The following is an 8,411-nucleotide window of genomic DNA, read 5'->3' as shown; positions in this document are numbered from 1 at the left end:
TTAGGGATAGGAGGTAACTTCTTTAGACTAATAAAATCAATGTATCACAACATAGAATATTGCGTTAAAACCCCACACGGTATGTCACCATACTTCCAGTCATTCTGCGGGGTGAGACAAGGTTGTAACATAAGTCCCCTCCTTTTTAACCTTTATATTAACGATTTCCCGGCCCTATTAAATCCAATATCTTGTGACTCCCCATTCTTAAAAGATACTCCTGTAAACAGCATATTTTGGGCTGATGACCTTGTACTTGTATCGAAATCAGAATCAGGCCTCAAAGAATGTTTGAGGGCACTGGACCAATTTTGCTCTCTGTGGAACTTATCAATCAATAAGAACAAAACAAAAGTAATGATCTTCTCCAAAAATGGGCGGACAGTCAATAACAAACAGTCACCTTTCACATCTCAGGGTCAAACTATAGAGATAACCAACTTTTATACCTACCTAGGAGTGGACATAACACCTTCAGGATCTTTTAGTCGAGCCATAAAACAGTTAAGATTGAAAGCACTACGGGCCTCGTTCAAATTGAAATCATTCTTATCATCTAATTCCAACCCCTCGATTTCCCTAGCTATTGATCTGTTTAACAGCCTGGTTAAACCTACCCTACTTTATTGTAGTGAGCTCACAGGAATAAATGCACAATGCAGAGATCTAATATTCAAGGGGATTCCGGAATGTCAAAATGAAACGACCAGAACATCTATAGCCAGAGTCCTCAGCCCGATATTGGGAACAGAAGTTGACATACTTAGAGTCTCTCGTCTTGGAAATATATCAGAAGCCTCGACTATTTATACTCGTCCCATTCTTGTTCGATTCAAGAAATACAGTGACAAACTGAACGTGATATACCAGTCAGACACTTTGTTTAGGAACCAGATATAACAATAGAACAACCAAAAATCTCATATGAAATACCTGACTTAGAATACGTACTCTTAAATTTCTGCAAAATTTTACTTCATGTACCGAAAAGCTCTGTCAATGCCGCCGTAAGAGGGGAATTAGGAGTATTTCCTCTATTCGTTGACAGTCAAACACATCTGATTAAATATTGGCTAAGATTGCATACTCTACCAAATGATAGGATTGTTAAAAAGGCTTACGACACTTCAGTCGAAGAAGGACATGACTGGGCTACTCACGTTCAGGACATTTTATGCCGACATGGGTTCCAAAATGTTTGGCTTAACCCCGCTGTTAATGCCAAACATTTTGGGAACATATTCAAAGAGCGTCTAAAAGACACGTTTCTTTCTGGCTGGAGGGAACAGCTCAAAAGCACCAACTAACTTAAAACATATTCGAAAATCAAAAAACACTTTGGTATGGAAGAATATCTCAAATCAATTCATAATAGATCATTTAGATACAACATTACAAAACTGAGAATAAGTGCACATTGCTTAGAAATTGAAAAAGGTCGTCACCGTAACACACCAGCCACTCAGAGACTGTGTCCTACATGTCATGAAAATATAGAAGATGAATTCCACTTTGTTATGAAATGTCCCACCTACAGTAAAGAGAGAGAAATATTGTTTAAGAATATTAGAACCAAAACACACATCTCTCTCGCTGGTGCAGAAAGCGATATTTTCCATGTATTGCTCTCATGTTCAACTCATATATCCGTTTACGTAGGCCAGTTTCTTTATAATGTATTCCAAATGCGAGATCAGATTAATCATACATAACTGTACTATTATCGATAATGTTTTGTTGTTGTTTTGTATGTAGCCTCTTAGTACTACTGTCTGTATAGCTATTAGTTGTTATTAATTGCCATACATTGTACCCTGTGCGATTGTTGAGCAATAAATTCATTCATTCATTCATTCACTTAGGTCTAGACAATGCAGCGCAATAAAGACCAAGATTCCCCATTATATAGCGCAAGAGATAAACACCCAAGTACGTCAATGGGGACATCCTATCTCAAGAGGGCTTTATACCGTCATTTACGCCCGAAATCACCCAGCTATTTGATGTAATCTATGGAGTCATGCAGTCATAGAAGGATTTGAAAGGGTTTACAGCTCTGTATTGACATACATCTTCCAGGTCCACAACTTAAACGCAGTTACAACTAAAAAATGGGAGATCAAATTCCAACCTAATTGCAGCTAGTACGTCAATATGGAAGTAACAATCTTTCTTTCTATGACACTTAATGTTTGTAAAGGATGTGATGTATCAATGCTATTAGAAAATTCGGGAACAATGTGGCGAGTCATGATGCCACTTCGCTAGAAGACTAAGTGTGTGGCATCCATGCGGTGAAGAGGGCTATATGCTGTGATTCCGATGGCAAAAATTAGCATGAGGCACTAGGCACATTAGCGTGAGGCACAAGACTGGAATTCCATAGGATGGGGCTTGATAAAACAGACTAGGATATCACATTGGATAAAATATGGTTGAATAACACGTAGCATAACAAGTTATAGCTCAACACATGATTTATGTTTGATGGAAGCAGGTTTATTATAACTGCGCACATTGAGGCGATGAGAAAATCGTTAGGCTCGACTGTTATGCAGCTGTGGAGTAGAATGGACTGGGGATGATCCTGGTTTTTTGATGCAGAAAAACGTTAGGGGCTCAAGTCGCGCTTTTATGACACGTCACATCAATTATCTAAAACATAACTTTGTCTTTCCTTCACACAGTAACTCGCAAAAAAAACACCGTCAGATAACCGTAAGATAATCATACTGACTTACTTGATACTTGATAAGGTCTCTTCATCGTTGTGTCAAGTGGTCTGCATCAAGGCAACGTCTCTTGTGGACCATCCTGCGCCATTCCATGCAATTCTGGGCCGTCACTTCTACGTCTCTAAGATAATCATACGAACCCAGATTGTAATAGAATGTTACAACTTCCGCTGTCTATACGTGTTGCTCATCTTCTAAGGTTGTGCCCCTTTGTTGATAATGTCTATGGTTCTATTTTATTAATGAGGTTCAAACGTTGATTCAAAGAATAAAGCTTCTGCAACTGTTAACATATGGATTGTAGTTTTACATGAATAGATTGATACTCTAAAGAGGGCATCTTTTCAACTACAAATAAACTTGGATTATAGCAGTTAGTAGGGATATCATCAGGTTAATTTGACTCTTCAGACAATAACGATGTTACCTGGTTTGGATATGTCTTCTCGTCATTGCAGAGTGGACCGTGAAACAGCATCAAGATTGCTTCGCCAAGGGAGTGCATCCTATGGCAAAGACAAGAAAAGCGCCGCCCAACGGTTAAAATTATAATTGCAGGAAAACCCGCATCCGTCATGGTCAAAACTAACTTGGATGGTATCACATCAAACAGGCCATACAAGATCGATGCACAAAGTCTGGAAGACTGGTATCATTCACCAAGTTGACTACTACATGTACATCGAACTAGTTTCCCTTCTACAACTACGGTCATGGCTACATGTTTAAAATTAATGATGTCGTCATCCATAAAACTTACCTGCCGTGGCCTTGCAGACATTGTATTTCCATGTCCCGTGAACAGCAGTACAGAAGAGGTTGGTGCCCATCATAAGCTGTGGTGTTAGAAACTACTGCACGAGTCTCCCAACAAGACGATGTGTCAGCTCTGGCCCGTGGGTCTACCTGGACAAGCTCAGCCAGTGGTGACCAGAACCATGGAGTTCAAACAAGGAACTCCATGTCTTTGTGTACTATTCACAGCGTCACACCTGTCCCCGCGCGCCACAGATAGGTGGTCAGTTAACTCAATTTTGGAGGGTAACCAATCAGAGGGGTTATGCAAATGTACACTTATGCTAATGAGTGCAGGGGTATACAAGGGAAAGATATTATCACAAAAAAGGCGCACAGTTTGACTTTGGGGAGGAAGATAAAAAGGTGGTTGGCAGAAACAGGCGAAAATTAAAGTCGGGTCAATTAGGGACAGTAGGAAGGGTATGAGGGTGTTGAGATATAAAGAAGAAGGTATCTTTACCCTAAACACCCAACCATCCTCTCTAATTTCTTATGGCTTGGGAAAAGTACTCGCCTCGCTCTCTGCTCAGGGATGGAGACTTTCCGCACTCCTTATCCCTCCATCACCTGTCTGGGACGCGGGGTATGGGTGTGGTGGTATGAATCTTCCACTATATCAATCTAACCATGGCATAATTATAGTTGACCAGCGTTTGATGTCCAATTAAACTTAAAGTTAGCAAGGAGGTTGAAAACCTTCTTGAGGTTAGCTATTTACCCTGTTACAAAGAAAACTTTCCTGTGCATGCGGGTTTACCTGCAATGATGATTTCAGCCGTTTAACGGCGCTTTTCTTCTTAAGATACACCAGCCTAAAGGATACACAAAACTTTCTTGTTCCTAGATCCTCATTCTTGCGACAAAAAGGCTTGTCCAAACAAGAAATTACATCTTTATGTACAAAATTCGTCTTTGAATACAAAAGAAAAGAAAGACATATAAAAGAAATATTCTAATGAATAAAGACGCACTTACTCCCTGCAAATCAGAGTTGCTTTGAGTGTATTGACTCTCTCAAGAAAGATGCTAAAAATGCCCGCAAACATCCGGCCAGCACAGTATCACACTGTGTACGACTTGAAGGACATGTTGCAATACCAACCAGTGTAGATAGGTGGCGCTGTGAGACCGCCTGTAAAGTCATGTCCAAACTTTGTAATGTTTACACATTTATTCCAGCCATGTAACTTTCCTCTTACGCTACTTGTTTGTTCTAATTGTGTTTCATCTACAAATGAAAAGAAGTTACGAATGTGTGCCTTGTATCAGGAAGGTGGAAATCGGGTTCTTGGTCCCTTAGCATAAGGAGCTTTTATCAAGATTGATAAAAGCTTCTTGCTTAGCAAGACAACTTTCCCAGCCAGAGAAGGCCAATTGCTTATTATGCTCTTTTGTTCTTCAATCAATCACAAACAATACTAAACCAACAGACTGTATACATCAGAACTGCACTGCTTCCCAATGTTGTGCTTTGTGGCTTAGGTGGTAAGGGTGTACGATTATGACTTACAATTGTATTTTGGCCCAGGTTCTAATTGTCTACAAGAGTATAAAGGGGTTGCATTTCATTTGCTAATCGACGTGCAGTCTGATAACAGTTATTAGACTGCACGTCGATCATTAAACAGAAGGTCACTAGTCACAAACATGCGACTAAGATATATGATGCACAAAGTAAAGGTGTTTGTCTTTTGAATCCAGCTTAACTTAGAAATGTACCAGAAATATTTTACATGACATTGTGTTGTTCTGGTTAGAGTCTGTTGGAGGCTCTGTCTGTTGTGTTTACTAGTATTGTTAATTGATATACTCCACGATCCAATAAAGCCATTCTAGCTTTGTGCAAATCACTTTCAAAGTAACATTTTCGTACTTCTAGCTCTGTATAGTCAATCAATTCAAATTGTTACAAATGGTATCTGTATTAATATTGTATCACACAATCGATTGACATAAATCAGCTAAAATATATTAAAAGTTAAAGTTAAAGTTTGCCCATGCATCTACAGACGCGTAGGGTGGCGCACCAAATGTCCATATTAGCGGCAGAATGCCCGTGGATTTCATCACTACATACTGATGAAGTCCACAGCCAAATGTCAGTATTAGCGACGGAATGCCCGTGGATTTCATTACTACATACTGATGAAGTCCACAGCCAAATGTCAGTATTAGCGACGGAATGCCCGTGGATTTCATTACTACATACTGATGAAGTCCACAGCTAAATGTCAGTATTAGCGACAGAATGCCCGTGGATTTCATCACTACATACAGATGAAGTCCACAGCCAAATGTCAGTATTAGCGACAGAATGCCCGTGGATTTCATCACTACATACTGATGAAGTCCACAGCCAAATGTCAGTATTAGCGGCAGAATGCCCGTGAATTTCATCACTACATACTGATGAAGTCCACAGCCAAATGTCAGTATCAGCGACGGAATGCCCGTGGATTTCATTACTACATACTGATGAAGTCCACAGCCAAATGTCAGTATTAGCGGCGGAATGCCCGTGGATTTCATCACTACATACTGATGAAGTCTACAGCCAAATGTCAGTATTAGCGACGGAATGCCCGTGGATTTCATCACTACATACTGATGAAGTCCACAGCCAAATGTCAGTATTAGCGGCGGAATGCCCGTGGATTTCATCACTACATATCGATGAAATCCACAGCTGTGGAGTTCATCATCCTTCTACCGATGAAATCCACAGCTGTGTTTCATCAACATAGTGATGAAGTCCACAGCTGTGGAGTTCATCAATCCACGGTCCTTGGATATACCTCCGACAGGTGGTGTTTCAAGAAAAAAGTGCTAGCGGTTGCGCCTAAACAGAGTCCGTATGCTCAAGAATATCTCGGAAGGAAGTATCCCATCATTTTGCGGTTTTCATCTTTCGATTCCTCACCATGCAACCTTTCCAAAGATACCAAGTGTGCCTGACCGCAACTTAATGCCTAAGCTACAATCGCAGCCTTACGTCATCACCCTACCCGGTGCCGCGACAGGCGGTGTTTCAAGAAAAAGTGCTAGCGGTTGCGCCTAAACAGAGTCCGTATGCTCAAGAATATCTCGAGAAGGAAGTATCCCATCATTTTGCGGTTTTCATCTTTCGATTCCTCACCATGCAACCTTTCCAAAAATACCAAGTGTGCCTGACCGCAACTTAAACCTTAGGCTACAATCGCAGCCTTAAGTCATCACCCTACCCGGTGCCGCGACAGGCGGTGTTTACGGTTGCGCCTAAACAGAGTCCGTATGCTCAAGAATATCTCGAGAAGGAAGTATCCAAATATTTTGCGGTTTTCATCTTTCGATTCCTCACCATGCAACCTGTTCAAAGATACCAAGTTTGCCTGACCGTAACTTAACCCTAAGCTACAATCGCAGCCTTAAGTCATCACCCTACCCGGTGCCGCGGTAGGCGGTGTTTTGAGAAAAAGTGCTAGCGGTTGCGCCTAAACAGAGATTCAGATTCAGATTCAGCTTTATTCCTGGATGACTTGGCATGTATATACACATGAAATACATCATCAGTCACAGGATTAACTTTAAAACATTAATACATTTAGAACATTTAAAATTAGACAGCAATCGGATTAAGAAAATACACTTGACAGAATCAACATTCTTTACCGATCATCTAGCACTTTCGTACAGCAATCTTACAGAGCGGGGTGCAAATGACATCTCATGTCGCTTCGTTTTACTTCTAGATGCCCTGTATCGGGCTTCCCGACGAAGACTGTACGAACTGTCCTGAGGTGAAGTAAAGAACTCCCTCAGCGGAGAGCTACTGTCCCGCAGTATGTCTTGTAGAGTCTTCAGCGTCGCTACGTCCCGTCTGTCTGATAGTGAGGGCAGAGAGTCAGATGGGATACCAATGATTCTAAGACAGCGCCTCTGCATGGCTTCTAGCTTGTCTGACAAGTGTTTCGGCAGTCCTCCCCACACCGGACTGGCATACTCCAGTAAGGGGCGTATGAAAGTTAGGTAAATCTGGAGCAAGACATCAGTAGGGAGACCAGCCTTCTTTGCAGCTGCAAGGTAATACACACGTGGCCGGGACTTCGTCAACATGAACTAAACGTGTTCATCCCAGGTAAGGTTGGCAGTGATGTGTACTCCAAGTAGTTTGAAAGACGTAGTCCTCTGAATCACATGTCCGGATATTGTCGGATGAGGAAGGACAGGAATGTTTACCTCCTTCCTTGCGCTGATAACCATGTCCATTGTCTTTTTCCCGTTTACCTTGAGAGAGTAGTCCTCCCCCCATTCAACAATGGAGTCAAGTGCCTTCTGCGTTTGACCAGGAAGTTGGCACCTACCGCGGCACCGGGTAGAGTCCGTATGCTCAAGAATATCTCGAGAAGGAAGTATACCATCATTTCGCGATTTTCATCTTTCGATTTCTCACCATGCAACCTTTCCAAAAATACCAAGTGTGCCTGAGCGCAACATAAACCCTAAGATACAATCGCAACCTTAAGTCATCACCCTACCCGGTGCCGCGACAGGCGGTGTTTCAAGAAAAAGTGCTAGCGGTTGCGCCTAAACAGAGTCCGTATGCTCAAGAATATCTCGAGAAGGAAGTATCCCATCATTTTGCGGTTTTCATCTTTCGATTCCTCACCATGCAACCTTTCCAAAGATACCAAGTGTGCCTGACCGCAACTTAAACCCTAAGCTACAATCGCAGCCTTAAGTCATCACCCTACCCGGTGCCGCGACAGGCGGTGTTTTAAGAAAAAGTGCTAGCGGTTGCGCCTAAACAGAGTCCGTATGCTCAAGAATATCTCGAGAAGGAAGTATCCCATCATTTTGCGGTTTTCATCTTTCGATTCCTCACCATGCAACCTTTCCAAA

The 8,411-nt window shown here is 41.8% G+C and overlaps 1 long non-coding RNA gene across 2 annotated transcripts; it reads right to left on the bottom strand.

Annotated features, from left to right (window-relative positions):
* Window positions 1-2,564: 2,564 nt before the first annotated feature.
* Window positions 2,565-3,235, bottom strand: LOC118431364. 2 transcript variants are annotated; one of them, XR_004832971.1, is made up of 3 exons: window positions 3,163-3,235; window positions 2,742-2,856; window positions 2,565-2,587 (listed from the first exon to the last, which is right to left on the bottom strand). It is a non-coding gene; the product is annotated as an uncharacterized LOC118431364 (long non-coding RNA). The 2 variants fall into 2 exon arrangements; XR_004832972.1 differs by lacking the exon at window positions 2,565-2,587 and having other exon boundaries at window positions 2,740-2,856.
* Window positions 3,236-8,411: the final 5,176 nt, after the last annotated feature.

Source organism: Branchiostoma floridae, chromosome 2, assembly GCF_000003815.2.
Source record: "Branchiostoma floridae strain S238N-H82 chromosome 2, Bfl_VNyyK, whole genome shotgun sequence".
NCBI lineage: Eukaryota > Metazoa > Chordata > Leptocardii > Amphioxiformes > Branchiostomatidae > Branchiostoma > Branchiostoma floridae.
This window is presented reverse-complemented; position numbering and strand designations above follow the sequence as displayed.